This window comes from Eptatretus burgeri, chromosome 2, assembly GCF_056783735.1.
Source record: "Eptatretus burgeri isolate ZD-2024b chromosome 2, Ebu_testis_v1, whole genome shotgun sequence".
In the NCBI taxonomy this organism is placed as follows: domain Eukaryota; kingdom Metazoa; phylum Chordata; class Myxini; order Myxiniformes; family Myxinidae; genus Eptatretus; species Eptatretus burgeri.
In genome coordinates this window covers 18,286,531-18,309,030 of record NC_140962.1, presented here as the reverse complement: position 1 = coordinate 18,309,030, position 22,500 = coordinate 18,286,531, and the positions used below count along the sequence as shown (strand labels likewise).

The 22,500-nt window shown below is 48.9% G+C and overlaps 2 long non-coding RNA genes across 2 annotated transcripts in view; one reads left to right on the top strand and one right to left on the bottom strand.

Annotated features, from left to right (window-relative positions):
- LOC147031511 (uncharacterized) overlaps positions 1-4,175 on the top strand; it is a 12,940-nt gene extending 8,765 nt beyond the window's left edge. Inside the window, exons 2-3 of the long non-coding RNA XR_015051866.1 lie at positions 3,291-3,361; positions 3,480-4,175. This is a non-coding gene — a long non-coding RNA (uncharacterized LOC147031511). The remainder of the gene's footprint in view (positions 1-3,290; positions 3,362-3,479) is intronic.
- Positions 4,176-10,272: 6,097 nt separating this feature from the next.
- Positions 10,273-22,500, bottom strand: part of LOC147031502 (uncharacterized) — a 566,858-nt gene continuing 554,630 nt past the window's right edge. The window contains exon 2 of the long non-coding RNA XR_015053331.1: positions 10,273-10,826. This is a non-coding gene — a long non-coding RNA (uncharacterized LOC147031502). The remainder of the gene's footprint in view (positions 10,827-22,500) is intronic.

Here is a 22,500-nt window from a genome sequence, read left to right as displayed (position 1 = left end):
CTATCCACTTCCTGGTGTTGCTAAAAAGTGCCTGTACCACATATGTGTTACGATACGGCATCCTTATGTGTGAAAAGATAGGTTGTATCCTGATGGAAGGGGATGCTGTGTCTGGGGTCTCCCCCATGCCCACAATGGGCTGCCATGTACTGAATGTCCTGCCTCTTGTAAACTGGACTGGGGCTATCTCTTGGAGAATTGTACATTTGATTTTACCCACCAATATTCTATTACACCATTTTAGTGTTTCATTCCCGTCTCGTGCCACTTCTGTATGGTCTCCTGAAGATTGATATCACGCCTATGTTGACTGTGCAATACTGACCCCACTTTTCACTTTATTATCATAATTGTGCTGTCACATGAATATTTTCTTTTCTTTGTGTACTTTTATTTTCGGATTACCGCTAATTTCCAAAAATCCTGTTGAATCTGGTCTCACTAATTTTCGAACAGCCGAAGGGAAACAAGCAATTTCTAAAACAAGGAAAGCTAAACTTCTTGCAAACTCTGATACTGACCCCAATGTTTTAACAGTTTTTCAGGCTCTTGCCGTCGCCAGACTGCGTGCAGAATTCTACTTCATCAAAACTGAAATAATTTAGAACTGTTTAAGCAGAAATGGTGTTGCAGGAAGACATTGTGAAGTTTTTTTTTTGTTTTTTTTTGTGTACCTTGTCGAGGCTCGTATGAGAGCAAACACACAATGCGCAGCAAGGGGGCATGAGACAAGAGGGGCGGGAGTGGGAGGGACAAAACAGTGGGGAACAGACACACTAGGAGATCTGTGGAAGGGAGAGGGATGGGACGGGGAATATGGGGAGGAGAAAATGGACATTACAGGGACTTTCAGGAAGGAAAGCAGGGGAATTGAAGGAAGTGGGCTCGGGTGGATTATCGTGGGTAGAAAAGATCGAGGATTTGGATGGGGGATGATAAGAGGTGGTGGTGAACAGCTGTTTTGAAATCCTGGAGGGAAGAATGGGAAAGAATAGAGTAAGGGAGTTTATTCCAAAGGCCGGAAAAAAGAGGAATGAAAGAGTGAAGGTCAGCAGTGATTCGTGATTTTGGGAGTTTTACCAGAAGGGGGTTGTTGGCGGACCTTGAGCGCCCTGTGGAAATGTTGTGGGGACAAATCGCAGAGAGAGCAGCGGGGCAAGGCTGGAGAGGAGATGGTAGAAGACAGAAAGACCACCAACCAGCCTGCAGTGATTGAGTGAGAGGCCCAAAGACTCAGCTTCATTGCGGGAGATGCCGACGATCCTAAATGCCCTGGTTCCGACAGTGTGAAGCTGAGAAAGGTGGGAGGCAGGAGCACCATCTCAGAGGGGAGAGCAGTACTCCATCAGGCTACGGACAAAAGCTTTGTAAGTGGTCAGGAGCTCAAGAGGGCCGAGGAAGGACTTTGCACGACGGAGGATTCCCAGTCGGCGACTGGCTTTGGAGGCGAGGTTGGAAATGTGACTTTCCCAGGAAAGGTCATGGCAGATAGTGAGACCCAGAAGCTTGAGAGAAAAGACTTCTTCCAGAGGATTGTTGAGAAAGTGGATGGGGGGGGGGGGGTCAAAACGGTCCTTTCGAAGAGACATAGTGAGAGTGTGAGATTTGTCTGTATTGAAAGACATGTTCCACGTGTTGGACCAGTTTGTGATTTTATCCAGATCTGCAGTGAGCGAAGAAGCTGCTGCTTGCCGGTCTGAGGGATGACAGATGGTACGGCAGAGGGTGGAGTCATCAGCACAGAGATATAGAGGATTTTCCAGAGAGTCGAAGAGATCATTGATGAAAATCAGAAAAAGAACAGGGCCCAGAACGCGACCTTGAGGAACTCCAGCCTGGACAGGAAGAGAGGATCAAAGAACTCCATTTAGGGCCACACGTTGACTGTGACAGGAGAGGAAGTCTACGAGCCATGAGTGGAGATGACCTTGGATACCATTGGAAGAGAGTTTGGTGAGTTGGGCAGGGTGCCAGACTGTCAAAAGCACGTGATATGTCCAGGGATTACGGCTCGGATTTCCTGTCTGGCATTGAGGACCTCCATCCATTGATGGGAGAGCAGAAGCAGCATATCAGGGTAGAATGACCTGGTCTGAAACCAAATTGATGATCGGAAATCAAGCCATTGGAGAAGAGGAAGGATTTCATGTATGAAGCGATGATAGATTCCATGACCTTGCTGATGATTGGGAGAAGGCTGATTGGTCTAGAGTTGCAGGGATCTGTTTTTGCACCTTTTTATGCAGGGCAGTGATGTTTGCAGATTTCCAAGCAGATGCCAGATGACCTTGAGCAAATGAGAGGGTGAATAGAACAGAATGAGAGGGTGAATAAAATGAGAGCAGAAGAGCAGGCTTTGAGGACACGTGGGCTGATGCCGTCTGGACCGGTTGCAGAATCTGAGTCGAGGTTTGAAAGCAAGCTCTCCACCTTGTCAGGAGAAAAGGACACAGAGTCCAGGGACAGTTGGGTGTGACTGGGTAAGGTGCGTGGAGAAAGTGATGTGTTTTGGACACAAGATTTAGCTGCAAACACCGAGTTTAGGCATTCAGCTTTTTCACGTGCGGTATCAGCAGTGCGGCCATTTGAGGTAAGGGAGGGGATGGAGGGGGAACATACACCAGAAACAGATTTGATTAAACGCCACCAGGATTTTGAGGAGGGAGATAGGTTTGAGAGTTCAGACTTGAGATGAGAAAGATGTTGTTTTCTGGCTCTCCTGAGGGTAGATACACACTTGTTCTGAGCTTTGTGGAAGGAACTGAGATTGCCCTCAGTTGGGTTTGTAGACCATAATGATCTCATTCATTCATTTTAACTGTGTACTTGACCTTTTTATGATTTGTGTTTAATGTTATGTGGAACTTGTTTTCTTAGCTTGTATGAATAAAGGTATGCAAAAGTCTCTCCCTCCCTCACTCTCTCACCCCCTCTCTCTCTCTCTCTCTCTCTCTCTCTCTCTCTCTCTCTCTCTCTCTCTCTCTCTCTCTCTCTCTCTCTCTCTCTCTCTCTCTCTATCCCTTCCCCCTCTCTCTCTATCCCTCCCCACCCCCTCTCTCTCTCTTCCTCTTCTTCTTCATTCACTCCCTTGCTTGTGGCCGTCTGTCACCTTGCTCTTGCATAACCTTTGATGTTTGCAAGAAAAAATTATTCTTATCGTTTTGTGTTTATTTTAACAATAAAACATTCAAATCCTCAAAAACAAATAATTTTTCCTCGATTCATGTTTTCTCCAAAATGAAAATCTCACTGCCTTGCCGTTGTTGTATGTTTCTGTTCGATTTGTGCAGTTTCACTCGATTACCAACTTCCTTCGAGAGAGAAATGTAGTGAAGAAGAGGCCTGGTCTCTTACGGCACAGGTGAGCTGATGATGATGTGTTTTGAAATATGATAGAAATCATTGAACTCAAAATTGTAAAAATCTTAACAATCACAATCTGTCTCCATGTTTTAATATTTTTGATCTACTCCTTTCAGATGACTTCTGTTTTGAGGACATGCTCTGCCTGAAATGAACAGGCAGAGCAAGAAATGGTCTTGCTCCAAAAAGCTTGTGTCTTTGCATCAGTAGACATGCCCAGCCCCTGGCATAATCCGTTTTGGAAACTCATCGTGGACCATGGGGGCAGAGGGAATCCCATCCAAAGGGCTCAACCGGGGCCACGGGACTGATTCGAGGAAAGTTGAGAAAGCTCCATCTGCAAATCAACCCGGTCAACAGTGATGGAACGCAACCCTGAACAGGTCATGGTGACTGGAGCAAAATTCTGAGGTACATTTGGGCACTTAATCTGAGCCTGAACCCAAACCCTAACCTCGTCCTTTCTCATAACCGGCCCTTACCTCTCCTCTTAACAGAAAACCCCTCCAGCGTGTGAGGTTCTCTCTTCAGGTGAAGAAACATCTCATAATCTTTCCTTACTTTACAGGTCTTTCCAACAATTAACTTGATGCTGCTGACGTTGAACTCCAATCAATGAATCATCTAATCTTCTTACTTTCCTGTCTGTTCTTTTCCAGATATTTATTTGATAACTGGCATGATGCAGGCTGGCATTCTTCAGATATATATCTCCTAAATGTGACCCTTCCCTCTCCAACCAACTTGACCCTCCCAAGTATAAGCATAAAGTTTACCTTTGATCTTCCTCCAATTTTTCTCTAACTGTAACAATCTTCCACATTCTGTTGGCTTGTGCTCTTCATTCCAGCTCTTCAAGTTTTGTGCCAACAAATTTGCTTTATTTTTGTAAAATGTGACCCTCCAGTACAAAACCAGTCGGAAGTCACAAAAATTCAAAATTCAAATTCAAAAATTCAAAAAATAAAAATGCAAACCCTCGCTCCCTCAATAACTCAATATTGAATTTTTGCGACTTCTGACTGGTTTTGTACTGGAGGGTCACAAATGTTTTGGGTTCAGCATTTCAGATTTTACCACCCTCTCGTACCTGAGATTTACCAGTCAGTGTGATAGTTCAGTTGGCCATCCCCCCATTCTGGTTGAGGTCATGGTTCCAGCCAATGAAGCCTTTTGTCGCTCCTGTGTGAAGTGGGGCCATCGCCGTGAAATATAAAACACACAGGAATGGCGCTCTAGGCTGAGGCGCGGCGGTGATGGTCATGGTTAACTCTCGGCCAGGCAAAGATCCCCAGAGGGTTAAACAGTAAGTTAAGGTCTGCACGGCCATTGTGTACTTCACCCAAGTATGCTGTGGATCATCTGGTGGGGATGGTCACCCTACAGGTAGAGATCTAACCTCAGTTGCATTCATTTTGAGGCCACTCTGGTTAGACCCCTTACCTGCAGGGTGACCATCCCCTCCTTCATTTTGAAGGTCACTTTGGAATGCTCATTAAGGCCTAAGTCACATTTGCTCTACGGCGAGGATACGGCGGCCGTGTGCCCTCTGAATTGATAGAAACGTGCGGCGGCCGCAGAGTTTCTGCAGTGGCCTCAGGGTGGCACTGCGCCGTTTGGCTATATTTTACAGGTCTTAAGGTCGCCATGGAATTATAGCGCGGAGTTATAACTTTTTTCATTTCTATGTTCGCCGTAACAATTCGGCAAGCCGAAACAAAAGAACTGGTTAAAAAAAAAATTAACCCATTCGTTACCGTCCGTCTGGCCGCACGTTTGCCTTTGGGCCCCCTGCGGTCGCCTTGCGGGCACCTTGCGTCTGCCTTGAAAATTATATGGCCGCTGCAGGAACGCTCTAAGGTCACCGTGCGACATCAAATCAAAGACCGTACCGCACCCCCACGTTTTCGGTCTCCACAATTTGTAAATACGCTGTGCGGCTCCCCGAAAAATAAAAACATATGTGACTGCTACATTGTGTGACCGTGGAAATACTGCGGCCGCCGTATAATTGCTCGTGGTCGTAGATTTTGGAGACCCCACGGCCGCCGTGGCAAATGTGACTTAGGCCAAAGTCAGACATTAGGAACATTAAGGTCGCCCTTGAAAGATCCCTGGCATCAGTCTCCCTGACGTATGAGGAAGATGGTGGGTGTTCTCTCTCCTATCTTGCTGACAGACAGCAGGCTTCACATCCCAGCGAGTTAGAGGATGTCCTTCAAGTTAAAGCATTTGTCGGTTATCAAGTTGAAAAGCTTCTTGTAAATTATCTGTTGTTACTCTGAGTTTCTCAACTTTAATTGATGCCAAGGTCACATTTGCCACGTCGGCCGTGGGGTCTCCAAAATCTGCGGCCACCAGCAACTATACGGTGGGCGCAGTATTTCCACGGTCACATAATGTAGCAGTCACATATGTTTTTATTTTTCGGGGAGCCGCACGGCGTATTTATAAATTGTGGAGACCGAAAACGTGGGTGTGCCGTACGGTCTTTGATTTGATGTCGCACGGTGACCTTAGAACGTTCCTGCGGCGGCCATAGAATTTTCAAGGCAGACGCAAGGTGCGCGCAAGGTGCCCGCAGGGGGGGGGGTGGACCCAAAGGCGAACGTGCGGCCAGACGGATGGTAACGAGTGGGTATATATACCAGTTCTTTTTTTTACTGAAATAAAAATATACTAGTATATATAACTGAATAGACTTTACTATAATATACCGCGGTGCCCCCAGAATCCGAATGCCGCATTGTTTGAACAAATTGGAATCCAAACAATTTTTTCGAGAAAATTTTGCCCGAAAAACTGAATACATTTTAAAAAACCGAACACAACGTAGCGTTCATGTTTGTTCACGTGTCTCCCCCACCTGTTCGAGCCGCATCTTCGCGCTTTGTTCATTCAGTTCGTCGGTCGAAGTCCTCGTGAGAGCATCTCTCGTGTGTCCATCGAAACTTTAGGCCTCAGTCGCATTTGCTCTACGGCGAGGATACGGCGGCCATACGCCCTCTGAATTGACAGAAACGTGCGGCGGCCGCAGAGAAACTGAGGTGGCCTCAGGGTGGCCCTATGCCGTTTGGCTATATTTTACAGGCCGTAAGGTCGCCGTGGAATTATAACACGGAGTTATAACTTTTTTCATTTCTACGTTCGCCGTAGAAATTCGACAAGCCGAAAAAAAAAAAAAATTAAAAAAAAAAAAAAAAAAAAAAACCTGGTTAAAAAAAAATTAAAAACCCATTCGTTCCCGTCCGTCTGGCCGCACGTTCGGCTTAGGGTCCCCCTGCGGTTGCCTTACGGGCACCTTGAGGCTACCTTCAAATTCTATGGCCACCGCAGGAATGCTCTAAGGTCACCGTGCGACATCAAATCAAAGACCGTACGGCACACCTACGTTTTCGGTCTCCACAATTTATAAATACGCCGTGCTGCTACCCGAAAAATGACAAATGTGTCCAAGAGCAGCGTCCGAAACGTAAAGGTTTTGTCAGCTAAAAAAAAAAAAAAAAAATTTTTAAAACAACAACAACAACTGATATTTCGTCACGTGCTTTCATTAAGCCAATAGCGAAACCCGACATAATGTATTTACGTATTTACGATATATTGTGTATTTACGAAATATATAATGTATTTACGAAATTACAATACGATAGATGGAATAATCTTTAAATAGTAACGTCGACTTTTCGAAACTTTAAAGCAAATGTCCGAATATATTTAAAAGTTCATGATAGACGCTCTCAAAAGGCACCGTCTATATGAGGATGTGTACATGTGCTCAGTATTTAAGGCGATCCGGATCTTGTATATACAAGAGCCGAGTCTGAGAGGTTAAGGTTTTGTCTTCAGAAGAAGAAGAAGAAGAAGAAGAAGAAGAACACCGAGCTCTCTATGAGTAGTGTTCGCTACGCGAGGCGCTGCTAAAAACATATGTGACTGCTACATTGTGTGACCGTGGAAATACTGTGGCCGCTTTATAATTGCTTGTACCCGTACATTTTGTAGACCCTCCGGTCGCCGAGCCAAATGTGACAAGCCGAACCTCGTGTTTTCACCTTCATTTGTGATGTTGGTTTTTTTAATCATCTTGTGTTTTAATTAATAACAAAAAAAGCAATCCGATCACGTGGTGTGACGGACTGTCGGGCAAGGATTGAATTTCACAGCAAAACCAGTTGTAATTTGGAATATCCACGATTACGTCAGCCCGATGCGTTTGATGAATGTGATTGCGATTCTGCGGGCATCATGTTTGACGAGCTGCCCTTGGGGCAGCGCTCTCGCAGAGTGCACGAGCGATCGGAACCCAGGCCGGAGCTCGAGCCTGTGTGGACCTTTGGATGTGGTGATTGCACCAGTTTACATACAATACACCGCCACCGAAGGTCATTTACTCATCTTATTTTACCTTAAACATGGGGAATTTCAGTTTCAAGTGTCTTGAAAGTGGGTTTTCTTTGGGTCCACGAACGGATTAATTCACTCCATTATTTCTTATTGGGAAAATATTTTTGGAATCCAAACTTTTTGCAATCCGAACAGCCTCCTGGAATGAATTAAATTGGGATTCTGGGGGCACCACGGTATAGGCAAACACCTATACTCCGATCTGTAACGGTAGCGCATGGTCGACGCAGACTGCCATGGAGGCCTACGTAGGTGCACGGCGGGCGTCGGGGAACCGTGCGTCGACCCTGCGTTGCCCGCAGGTGGTCACACAGACCGCAAGCCCACCGTACGGCGACCGTGGAAATAGTGCGGCCGCCGTAATTTTTGGGGGGTTGGGAAAATTAATTTTTCATTGAGAAGAGCTTACGGCAGCCGCACGAATAACGCAAGCCCACCGTACGCCCTACGTACCGTCGACGTGGAACACTTCGACGTAATAGCTTGGCTTGTCGAATTGCTACGGCGAACGTAGAAATGAAAAAAAGTTATAACTCCACGCTATAATTCCACGGCGACCCTCCGGCGTGTAAAATATAGCCAAACGGCGTAGGGCCTCCCTGAGGCCACCTCAGTTTCTCTGCGGCCGCCGCACGTTTCTGTCAATTCAGAGGGCGTACGGTCGCCGTATCCTCACCGTAGAGCAAATGTGACCTCGGCCTTAGTGCGGTGTCCTATATTCTTCCAAAATTAAACTCCGAGTGGATTTTGAAGAGTGCCGTCATAATTTTGTTGCATAATGTGGAAAATCAGTGGTCATTAAATGTAAATTAATCAATTGTTCTGTTCCTGAATGTAAATCGGGTCATGAGAATACTGTATAGGAACATGAGAAATTTCCTTGCATGATCGGAATTGGGTTCCCATAATTTCTTGGGAACACAATTTGAGAACGGCGGGTTTGGTTAAAACACAGACACATGCACACACATGCACACACATGCACACACATGCACACACACGCACACACACACACACACACACACACACGCAAACACACACACACACACACACACACACACACACACACACACACACACACACACACACACACACACACACACACACACACACACACACACACCTTCCTGGCGCAACAAATGTGTGCACCATGCTGGGCCAATGAAGGAAAAGATGAATACTTTAAAAATTACCATGCTTCAATGATGTGTATGTCATATATGAATATGTATTGGACCATTGCGTATTTTCGGAACCTGCGGGGGAGTGAAATGGGAGTAAAAAACTCGATTTTTCATCAAAATGTGAATTCCCCACCCCCACCCCACCCCATGAGGAGACAGGTTATTTTACTTCCAACTTCAATTTCCAACAAAAAGTGATTTTGTTTTAAAGCGAGATCAGTGTTGGTAATCGGCACAGGTCGGAATCCATCGCTATCGCCGTACCAGTATCGCTTTCATACTGATATCACCTTCATTATGGTACCACAGATCACCGACTCTGCACAGGATTTCAAAAGCACAACTGATTCATATAAAATAATCACCAATTGGCAATTGCTTTAAAACCAGCCACGAGGGCAAATAAAAAACGCGATCGCTTGTTCGGGTACTCGGATGCTGAGGGTTAAAAAGTTAAAACACACTGCCCCTCCTTCCTGGTGTGTCTTGACGTCATACGTTCCACCGTTCCTGTTCCATGTTTAGCCCAGATGCCGAGTGCATCAAAGCTTTTTAAGCCATATACGGCATTTAAAGATTGCAAACACCTTTCTTCAATTTGTTGGTGATATGTCGATTTTTTTTTTTCAGTGTTCCATTATATTAAGAATTCCAATACCGGGATATCGATATGAAAAATGATATCGATATATCGCTGGACCCTACAATTACGCAAAGATTGGTATTCCCGTCAGCAAAGCAATGGGTCTTACAAACTGCTATTGGTTTTGAAATGAATAACCAAACAGCTTGGTGAGCGCTCACTAAGCGGCATATTTTTGTTTCATGGAAACAATAGGACAATTAAATTGGTAGCATCGGCTATGCTGCATACCACCAGTGCGACAGTACTAATTAAATCCTCATAGGAAATGCACGAAAAGCTATCATCATGGTGCAGTGGCAGGAAGGGATGCTACATCTATGGGCATGTTGTCCTTCAGATGTCGATATCCAGCTGGCTGTCATGTTTCGTCACATTGTCATGTTTCGTCACATGTCACATTTCGGTTCAACTTGTTAAAAGATCCAATACTATCTTTACAGAATCGACAATTGTGTGTTGGTCCCTTATTCAAACCCCTTTCCCAGAGTTAGCTATGTAAGTAGCATTACCTGCACTCGGTAGTATAAATTATAGAATGTACCGGGGGCATGTTTTGTCACTGTGTATTTATTGGCTTTACTCTTTATAGCAAACCAGCCTATTTCTGTCCACTGTAGGGTGAAGATGTCCCTTGAAGCAGGTTGTCCTCTTCCAAGGTATTCCATCAATATATCAAGTGAAGTCATTTTATTGTTTTTGTTCAAAACAAACCAACTTCATGAACACACCTGAGAATCAAAGTAACAAAAACTGAACAAAGGGATTTGAACTGTTCACCGAATAAATTTGCCACAGACATAGGAAGACATGGAAAACCCTATTGACAAACATGAGCAGGATGGCCTTGCGATTTGTATCACATCCTTTGTTAGTATGACACGTTTGAGTAAAAGTCTTTTAAAAAGTGTCATGATGTAGAGGATACTACTTTTGTGTTGATCAAAAATAATTCCAAACTGATTTTGAAAATGTGAAAAACGATATCCAAGCCAAAAATGTTCCCTCCTTTTGCTTTCACAGTCGAAGAAAGAATTTAAAATCCAATTACCATATCACGTCACGAGCAAAATTTGAGATTTCATTTTAAAATGCACGATTCATGAAGCGTTCAATGCAAATACAGAAGTCGTCGTAGCCTGTTCCGTGGCTCTGGCATCTGCATTTTCAGCTGTTTTTGACTCACTTCATCATTCACCAAAATAAGCAAGGTGGAGAAGTCCACTTTCCTGTAGAATGAGAAATCAAATTCACAGTTAGTATATTTTGAAAAGTATCATTCTATTGGAAAAAACAAAGTATTGTTGCTGAAAAGTAATAGTAAACTTATAAAAACGTTATTTTTTTCCTTTTTTTGTACACATAGTCAAGACTCGTGTGAGAGCAGGCACACCAAGCGGATCAGGACATAACAGGATAAAACTAGGACACTCGCTAGAGACCATACCTCCACCATATAATGCCTTATCCACAAGAACATATCGGGCCCAATGCATTTTCGAAATATCAGGATACATGTTGTTTTTGGCCCGATCTCTCAATGTTGAAGAATCACTTTAAAAATCAAATAAATATCGTATCCTTCATCCGAATCTGGCAACAGCTTTTTGAGATATCGTGCGATATATCAGTTTAGTTCTGTCTCAATGGTGAAGAATCGCTCAAAAAAAATTATTGCATCCGGATCCGATCTTCACCAAAATTGAATCAATTCTTCCTTGTTACACACCCAACGTGTCCACCAGGTTTCATCCTAATCCATCCCCAACTTTTTGATATCGTGATACATATATGTATATATATATATATATGTATATATATATATGTATATATATATATATATGTATATATATATATATATGTATATATATATATATATATATATATATATGTAAATATATACGTATATATATACGTATATATATATATATATATATATATATATATATATATATATATATATATATATATATATATATATATATATATGTATATATATATATATATATATATATATATATATATATATATATATATATATATATATATATATATATATATATATATATATATATATATATATATATATATATATATATATATATATATATATATATACATATATATATATATATATATATATATATATATATATATATATATATATATATATATCTATATATATATATTGTTGCGGTCTTCGCGCCCGCCGGCGTGCGATGGCCACGTAACCCGACCGCGGCGCGTCGCCCACCGGACGGACAATCCAGTCGTGACCCTCTCGGACTAACGCCGGGAACCAGTCACGGGTGGACCTTTCTGTCTCACCGCGATCGAGCCAATCAGCCCCCGCGTGGGATAGGGTTGCTCGCCAAATTCGAACTACCTAAGTACCCACGCGGAGGGTAGACCGGGCGATCGCACCTCGCCGCAGGTCGACTTCGGACACGGGCCACTTAAGCGACCCGTTCCGTACTATCAGAATAACCGAGCGGTGTTATCGTCGACCTCGACGGTTCGATTAATTATCGGGCGTATTCAGCCCACTACCAACCCTTTACGTGAAGCAAGATGAGGGTTCAATGGGGAAAAAGACGAAGCGAAGCGGGAAACAGTTCAACAATAAAGCACATTTATTCGCGACGAACGGAAAGCACACAAATACAATTCCACCAAATGCACACAAAAAAGAAAACATAAAAGTGAAAACACAGTGCAGAGCTAATTCCGACTACCGAGCACACGGCAACACTTATACAATTCTACTTCACAGACGGCGCCGACAACACATACCCAAAACCAAGGAAAGAAAATACCCTCAAGAATGAGGTAGGCCTGGGGCCGAGACCTGGTCGGGCCTACCCGTCTGGTGATGAGACGCGGAGCGGCGATGGCCCCGCAACCCGCGGGCCTCGTGGACAGTGCCTGGCAGGGGGGTGGGAACGGGGCCCCCTTGGTCGAAATAGGTCAGCGCGGGGGGAACGAGGAGGGGGGGTGGCTGATGCTCGGGGTATAGAAGATCTTTATTATGTGCGACGAGCGTCTCCACCTCGGCCAGGTCGCGCTGCCGGCCTCCCTCGGGCGCAGCTCTCTGCACGACGCGAGCACCCTTCGTCCGACTCGCCGCCTCTCCACAGCTCGTCCCTCCGTTCCGACTCTCCTTCGCCCTCGTTCCGACCTTTACGACTCCCTTCTTCCTCGTTCCGACTTCTTACTCCTCTTTACTGACGAACACCGTCCTTTTATCCCCCCGTAACTTCGCCTTTGACCCCTCCCGGACCTTTCAACTCGCTCCCCCATTGGCCCGACAAAAGTGGGCGTGAAGGCTTTTTGTCCACAAATTTGCATATATCGATCGCCCTGGGGGCGGGGCCAATTCGCCCCTCGCTCACCGATTGGACGGCAAAAAGTGGGCGTGTGTCGTTTTGGATCCGTTTTTGAAGCAGAAAATCCGTGATTTTGTACACGCTGTTCAACGTGCGCCCTACACGAGTCCAGCATCGGTGCCCATGAGTGGCGCGAGACGACGGCGATGCGATGGTGGCGAGTTGTGACGGTAAAGGTCGTGGCGGTTGTGGTGAAGCGGTGGTTGTGGTGGTGGCGATTGGTCCAAAATAAAGATAGTAAAAGAAAAACGGCTATCCTGAAGAGTCGCAGCACGTATAAATGACATGTATTCCCACTAGACAACGGGTTTGGGCCTAACTACACATGCACTTACCGAGATACCTCACCTAAGGGACCTGAATGGTGGTTTGCGAATCTGGTAACCACAACACTACCCCCTTCCTTTTTTACAGACTCGTCCCGAGTCGTCAAATTTCCGTGTGCCATCATGTGTAGTTTTCCCCTAGTACATTTTACCTACGGATCCCTGAGTGCGACATTCATGGTATTCGTGTCCCCAAAATAAATAACCTGAGGGCTGCGTAACTATCTAAACAAACTCACTCACACGGACGACTTAAATAAAATTGCCGGCGCTAAGACATACATGCCGGGGGCGCACTCATATTTACAGTACATCTTAACCTTAACTTACAAATTTTACACTAAACCATGGCCCAGGATCATTGAACTCTGCAAAAGAAAGCAGTTAGCAGGGAGCCAGGCTGCCCACATGCAGTCTCTGGCTCAAACAATGCAGGTGACAGGGAACGTGGCTGGCTGCTCACACGCAGTCCAAGGCCTTCCCTTTGAACTGAACTCAGTGAACCACAACGGTGCTTGGGCTGCACAACGCAGTCTCCGTGCCAGCTCAAGTGGCACACGCAATGAGCACAACGAATGGATGCATGGACACAAACACGGTGCACGGACCGCCACTGCAGGCCCGTGTTGTAGCTAACAGGGCAGTTCTTGCAGCTTGCAAACTGTTGCTTTTACGATCCTGGCGCACATGGAAATGAACAGGGGGGCAAAGCAAAAATTGAACGGGGCTGGTGAACAGGGGCAGTGGGCATGGCATGGCAAAGGCAGCAGGCAAACACAGCCCGCAGAAGAAGGCCGCTGCAGGCAAACTCCAGCCCGCAGAACCAGGCCGGCACAGGCCTCAAGAAAAACAGCCAGCAGATGAACTGGCCGGCACAGGCCTTGCAGTAACACAGCCAGCAGATGAAGCTGGCCAGCACTGCCGTCAGTGGAAGTTGGTGGAGGGAGTGCGGTGGTGCTGGCCACTTGGAAGGCGGGCCCGGACCTACCTACCCGCCTCCCTCCCAACCCTATCGCCTTTGCCTGTCACTGTGTACATACCCACTCTTAATTTGATAAACCCCAATTTAGACCCAACTTATTTTTTTTGTTGTTTTTATTTTTACTTCCCCACTATAAATCGTCCCCTAACCCCCTTTATCGTCCTTGTTCGGCTAACCTATCCTGTCACCTAGCCTACTCCCAACCCCTACGTTCCCTTCCCGGAGGGGAACAAGGGAGAGCTAACGTCCTGTGTCGAGGCCCAACTCAAGCCTCAGAATGGCCTCCCCAGAGTTCGGCGATCTAACCCAAAGTGGGTCCAGCGGCCCACAACGAGAGCAAGGGGATGGATGGTGCGGAGGGGTACACTTCCTAATCTACCCTATCCATTTAACTGTTAAACTACCCCGGGGCTTTCAACAAGCGCCTCTCGCTTAACTATTGGTTCTAACAACCCAGATTCCCGTCGCCTGTGTTGGTGTCCTTACAATTTCGGGCCTCGCCCCCCAATTTTCTCTCCGTGCCCTCACACGGTCTCCTGGCTGGGACACGTGGCTCCCTCCGGCAGGCACGACCCTCTGCCGAATCTCCCGCTATGGCACCCCCGGGCACTACACTGCCTCCGAGCCTACCAGCCCCCTAACACCGGGGAGTGCCCCCCATGGCACCTCCCCTGAAACGCACACGTGGCAGGCCGGCCTCCCGGGCCCCTTTCCGAGGGTCACCCGTGCCCACTGCACTGCCCACGCGGCTAATGGCGCCCCGGGCCCCCGCACCAAGCAGGCGCACCCGTGCCCACTACTCTATCCCGGCCCCCCATGGGCCCATGGCCTACCGCGGCCGACTAGCCTGGTGCCCGGGCTACCCTCTCAGCGATACTCACCTTTCGCAGCCACGCTCCCAAGCCCGTCAACAGGGCTCCTGCACCCCTCCAAATGGGTCTCGAGCCTACTTTCCCACCAACAACAAAACGACCTCCATTTTTCAATTTGACTAACCCAGCTAACTCACTCTACACTGACCCCGGGGTCCCTTGGGCGGGAGTCACTCCTCCCCCCAATCACTCATCGCACCATGCATTCCCCATTCACTCCACACACACAGACCCGCTGGCCTCACTCACTCAACAAGTACTCACCTCACAACTCACCAACTCTTCAACACACACACCGCTGAACTCTGCCATCCTTCTAACTACATCCCCTAACTAACTCGTGCTCCCACGTCGTCCCTTAAACTATAGCACGTTCCTTTTAACTCTACGTAGCTAAACTACGTCCCCACTACACACTCAAAGTCTGTCTCTGTCTCCAAATAATCCCATTAATCAATTCCCCAACCTAAAGCTCACTAAATCCCTCTACCTAATCCATTCCACGGACTCCATGAGGACTTACCCCTGCCCCATGAAGTCGGTCTAACTAAGCTAACCCTTCCCCCTAACTAGTTTCCATCCTGTGCCCAGGGAAGGGGGTCTTTCACCCCTTGCCCAGGAATCCTGTACACCCGAAAGTGAGGCTTGCTGTTTTCCCTTTTTTTTTTCTCTTTACATGCGCAGCACCTGCGCGGCAACTCAGAGCTCGCGCACTTTACACCTGCCAGTGACGTCATGCAGCTGCACGTGTTCCTCGTCCCTCCTTGGACGGGACCATCCGGCAGAGATACCCCTCCTGCCGGATTCCAACCCCACGTGCAGCCATGACGTCACCGTGCGCATAAAAAAAACAAGCCCCACGTCTCGAGGGGTTCCCCACGCGAACACATGTGCTTTGCCCGTTTGGAGCTTAACACACACGATCGCGTGGAGAACCCGTCCGGTCCAAATCCATTTACCTGCCTAACTTTGTCCGTCCGCGGGATCGGCAAATCCACCGCGTGCGTTTCCGGACCGGGACTTCACTCTCGCAAGCGAGCACGTGGTGGTCTCGTGCGTTGCACAGCATGAACCGCGTGCTCATTGCTGGGTGAACCCGGCACGGTCCGCGAAACAACTACAGCCGCTACTCGGCTTTCGTTCCTCCCATGTCGCCGTCGTCGTCTCCATTCAACCCACGCACACCTGCGTGTTACGACGCACACAGTCCACACCATCACATTCACACGGGGAGACGCGGCTGCGTGCTCCCGCATGCCAACCGACATCTCCCTCTCATACCGCTCTCTCACACACACGGTCTCCCTGGCACACAGCGACCTTGCACACGGCCGTTCACTCACGCGTGCCTCACTACTCACACAAACCATACTACTCACACGTGGTGCTCCATTCACTCGCGCGGGGGCACTCACCCGCGGTGCCTCACCCACACACGCGAGGGCACTCAACCGCTGTGCCTCATCCACACACCGTGCCTCACTCATACACGCGGGGGAACTCACCCGCGGTACCTCACTCACACTCCGTGCCTCATCCACACACGGCGTGCTGGGAAGCACGTACTCCGGCACCATCGCCACCACACCACTCACACGTGGTGCCTCACTCATACTGGCCGTTTCACTCACACACACGGCCTCACTCACACACGGTGCCCCATCCACACCCGGCGTGCTGGGAAGCACGCACTCTGGCACCATCGCCACCACACCACTCACACACGGGGTCGCTTCCACACACGGGGACGCACTCACACCTTGCACCACACACACAGGGACAATCACACTGGGGATTCGTGTCCCCACAAGGGTCTCCGGGGCCTCCATACCCCCCAAGCTCTCCGTGCACCTGTCCACAGCACTCGTCCCCTCAACCTCGCAAAGCACGACCGAACTCACCTGGTCGTGACTCGCCTCAAGGGGGCATACTCCCTCCCCTCGTTCCTGGAGGAGGTCATCCAGCTGCTCACACCGGGTCCCCACACGCTCCGCGAGCTCAACCTCACTATCCTCCACTACCTCCGTGTTTGTGTGCGCGTCACTTACCCCGTCTTCATCGTGTTTATTGGTCTCCGCCTCCCCCTGGCGTCCCTCCCCCACCTCCACGTAGGTCAACCCTGCCCCCTCTCCAAGTCGCTCCCGTCCCCCCTGCCCCCCACTCCCCGCTCCTCCACGATCCCCGCACCCCACCCCCCGCTCCGTACCAACCGTTCCCCTCTCTCCTCCCAACCACTCCCCACCTCGTCTCCCGTCTCCCGAACCACCCCCCCCACCCGCCTCCACCGCGGGCCCGCCAGCCGCCGCACCCCCCTCCAGCTCGCCCGCTCCGACACGTGGAGTCGCCACTCCAAGCTCCCCGCCCACGGCCCTCATGCCCGCCTGCAGGCATCGGCCCACGTTCTGCGTCTCACCCCGCAGCTCCCTCATTTCCTCCTTCATGTTTGTTTCCATTCCGTTCATTTGTTGTGTATTCGCATCCATCTTTTCGTTCATTTGTTGTGTATTCGCATCCATCGTCGTTTTCACTTCCTTCATTTGCTTGTTCATGTCTTTCATTTCGTTTTTCATTTCATTTGTATTTGTATCCATCTTTTCTGTCATTGCCGCCAGCATGGCGCATAGCTGGGCCATGTTGGATGCACTCAGCTGAGCCGCCCCGGCAAGGGCCGGGGAAGGGCCCTGGTGGAGAGGGGGGGGGGAGGCGCCACACACCGCGGCCGCCGCCGCACCCACCTCGGGCCCCGGGCCCAGCCGGGCGAGTCCGCGTTCCCGCACAATCAACACCTCCTGCTCGGGGACTCCATCCCGGACCACGGACTCCACACATTCTACATCCATTTCTAATACCCCCGGCTCCCGCTCGCCTTGAGACGCCATCCCGCTTCCCGCGAAGGGTCAATTTCGCTCGCTCGTAACCTGGAGGGAACCGGGGGTCGCCCCTCCCACCCCTGGACCGACCCCCGCGAATCCAGCAGGAGACAGGAGAGCCCGTTGTCCCGCTCTCCAATACCAGTGCCGCGAGGAGGGCGATGGATTTGTATCCCACTTCTGACACCAGTGTTGCGGTCTTCGCGCCCGCCGGCGTGCGATGGCCACGTAACTCGAATCGCGGCGCGTCGCCCACCGGACGGACAATCCAGTCGTGACCCTCTCGGACTAACGCCGGGAACCAGTCACTGGTGGACCTTTCGGTCTCACCGCGATCGAGCCAATCAGCCCCCGCGTGGGATAGGGTTGCTCGCCAAATTCGAACTACCTAAGTACCCACGCGGAGGGTAGACCGGGCGATCGCACCTCGCCGCAGGTCGACTTCGACACGGGCCACTTGCCGACCCGTTCCGTACTATCAGAATAACCGGCGGTGTTATCGTCGACCTCGACGGTTCGATTAATTATCGGGCGTATTCAGCCCACTACCAACCCTTTACGTGAAGCAAGATGGGGTTCAATGGGGAAAAAGACGAAGCGAAGCGGGAAACAGTTCAACAATAAAGCACATTTATTCGCGACGAACGGAAAGCACACAAATACAATTCCACCAAATGCACACAAAAAGAAAACATAAGTGAAAACACAGTGCAGAGCTAATTCCGACTACCGAGCACACGGCAACACTTATACAATTCTACTTCACAGACGGCGCCGACAACACACACATACCCAAAACCAAGGAAAGAAAATACCCTCAAGAATGAGGTAGGCCTGGGGCGAGACCTGGTCGGGCCTACCCGTCTGGTGATGAGACGCGGAGCGGCGATGGCCCGCAACCCGCGGGCCTCGTGGGACAGTGCCTGGCAGGGGGTGGGAACGGGCCCCCTTGGTCGCACTATCTCAGCGCGGGGGAAACAGGAGGGGGTTGCTGATGCTCGGGGTATGAGGATCTTTATTATGTGCGACGCGCGTCTCCACCTCGGCCAGGCCGCGCGGCCGGCCCCCCTCGGGCGCGCAGCGCCTCGCACGACGCGAGCCCCCTTCGTCCGACTCGCCGCCTCTCCACAGCTCGTCCCCTCCGTTCCGACTCTCCTTCGCCTCGTTCCGACCTTTACGACTCCCTTCTTCCTCGTTCCGACTTCTTACTCCTCTTTTACTGACGAACACCGTCCTTTTATCACCCCGTAACCGCCTTTGACCCCCTCCCTTGACCTTTCAACTCGCTCCCCATTGGCCCGACAAAAGTGGGCGTGAAGGCTTTTTGATCCACAAATTTGCATGACATATCGATCGCCCTGGGGCGGGCCACCCGCCCTCGCTCACCGATTGGACGGCAAAAAGTGGGCGTGTGTCGTTTTGGATCCGTTTTTGAAGCAGAAAATCCGTGATTTTGTACACGCTGTTCAACGTGCGCCCTACACGAGTCCAGCATCGGTGCCCATGAGTGGCGCGAGACGACGGCGATGCGATGGTGGCGAGTTGTGACGGTAAAGGTCGTGGCGGTTGTGGTGAAGCGGTGGTTGTGGTGGTGGCGATTGGTCCAAAATAAAGATAGTAAAAGAAAAACGGCTATCCTGAAGAGTCGCAGCACGTATAAATGACATGTATTCCCACTAGACAACGGGTTTGGGCCTAACTACACATGCACTTACCGAGATACCTCACCTAAGGGACCTGAATGGTGGTTTGCGAATCTGGTAACCACAACAATATATATACAAACAGACAGTCAGTCATGCGCCGCATTACGACGTTTCGGTCAACGACGGAACGCTTATACGATGGTGATTCCATAACATTATGATGGAGTTGAAAAATTCCGATGGCCGAGTGATGTCGTAGCCACCGTAGCGCTGCCAGTCGTATAAAAGTACAGTATAGCACATACAATTATGTACAGTACATAATACTTGATAATGATAACAACTGTTACTGGTTTATGTATTTCTTTTGAATACTTGCTTTTGAATGATGTATATTTTAGCCTGGTGTTGGCGCAGTGGTTAGGGCAGCGGCTTGGGATCCAAAAGGTCCTGAGTTCAATCCCCGTTGGGCCACTGAATTAATACACCAGGGGGTTCACTCAGCCTGTCATCCTTCCGAGGTCGGCGAAATGAGTACCAGTGTTCTGGGCCGGTATCTTCTTCTTCCTCTTTCGGCTTGCTCCCGTTCGGGGTCGCCACAGCGGATCAAGCGTCTCCATTTCGCTCGATCCTCCACATCATCCATTGACACTCCAACCACCCGCATGTCCGCCCTCACCGTATCCATGAACCTCTTCTTTGGCCTTCCTCTTCTCCTGCCTGGCGGCTCCATCTTCAACATCCTTCTCCCGATATACTACGCTTCCCTCCTGTGCACATGTCCAAACCATCTCAATCTCGCCTCTCTCACTTTGTCTCCAAACCGTCCGACCTGCGCTGTCCCTCTAATATACTCATTTCTTATCCTATCCATCCTCGTCACTCCCAACGAGAATCGCAGCATCTTTAACTCTGCCACCTCCAGCTCCGCTTCCTGTCTTTTTGTTAGTGCCACCACCTCCAAACCATACAACATAGCTGGTCTCACTACCGTCTTGTATACTTTCCCCTTCACTCTTGCAGCTACCCTTCTGTCACAAATCACTCCTGCAACTCTTCTCCACCCACTCCATCCTGCCTGCACTCTCTTTTTCACTTCTCTCCCACACTCTCCGTTACTTTGGACAGTTGATCCCAAGTATTTAAACCAATCCACCTTCCCCACCTCAACTCCTTGCAACCGCACCATACCACCACCCTCCCTCTCATTTACGCACATGTACTCCATCTTACTCCTACTGACTATCATTCCCCTTCTCTCCAGTGCGTACCTCCACCGCTCGAGGCTTGCCTCAGCCTGCTCCCTACTCTCCCCACAGATCATGATGTCATCCGCGAACATCATAGTCCATGGGGACTCCAGTCTGATCTCGTCCGTCAATCTGTCCATCACCATTGCAAACAGGAAAGGGCTCAGAGTCGATCCTTGGTGCAATCCCACTTTAACCTTAAACCGGTCCGTCATTCCTACCGCACACCTCACCGCTGTCACACTGTCCTCATGCATATCCTGCACGATCCTAACATACTTCTCCACCACTCCCGACTTCCTCATACAATGCCACAACTCCTCTCTTGGCACCCTATCATAAGCTTTCTCTAAATCCACAAACACACAATGTAACTCCTTCTGGCCTTCCCTATACTTCTCCATCAACATTCTCAAAGCAAACATTGCATCAGTGGTGCTCTTTCCTGGCATAAACCCATATTGCTGCTCACAGATCGTCACCTCTCCTCTCAACCTAGCTTCCACTACTCTTTCCCACAACTTCATGGTGTGGCTTAACAACTTTATCCCTCTGTAATTTCCACAGCTCTGCACATCACCCTTATTCTTGAAAATCGGAACCAGTACACTTAATCTCCACTCCTCCGGCATCCTCTCACTTTCCAAGACTTTATTAAACAATCTGGTTAACAACCCCACTGCCATCTCTCCTAAGCACTTCCATGCCTCCACTGGTATACCTTCTGGGCCAACCGCCTTTCCACTTTTCATCTTCTTCAGAGCAGTCCTCACTTCATCCTTACTGATCCACCCCACTTCCAGATTCACTATCTCCACCTCTTTCAACCTTCTCTCTCTCTCATTTTCTTCATTCATCAGCTCCTCAAAGTACTCCATCCACCTTCTCAACACACTCTCCTCGCTCGTCAGCACATTCCCATTTACGTCCTTTATCACCCTAACCTGCAGCACATCCTTTCCAGCTCGGTCCCTCTGTCTTGCCAATCGGTATAAATCCTTTTCCCCTTCTTTTGTATCCAACTTCTCATACAGATCGTCATATGCCTTTTCCTTGGCCTTTGCCACCTCTCTTTTTGCCTTTCGCCGCCACTCCTTGTACTCCTGCCTACTTTCTTCATCTCTCTGACTATCCCACTTCTTTTTCGCCAACCCCTTCTTCCTTATAATTTCCTGTACTTCCTCATTCCACCACCAAGTCTCCTTTTCTTCCTTCCTCTGTCCAGATGTCACACCAAGTACCTTCCAAGCTATCTCCCTCACAACTTCTGCTGTCGTTGCCCAATCATCCCACCCATCTTTACCACCATCCAACGCGTGTCTCACCTCCTCCCTAAATTTCACGCAACAGTCTTCCTCCTTCATCTTCCACCATCTGGTCCTTGGTTCAGCCCTCACTCTCTTCCTCAACCTCACCTCTAAAGTCATCCTACAAACCACCAATCGATGCTGTCGAGCTACACTCTCCCCTGCCACCACCTTACAGTCACTAATCTCTTTCAGGTTGCATCTCCTGCTTAAGATGTAATTCACCTGTGTGCACTTTCCTCCACTCTTGTATGTCACCCTGTG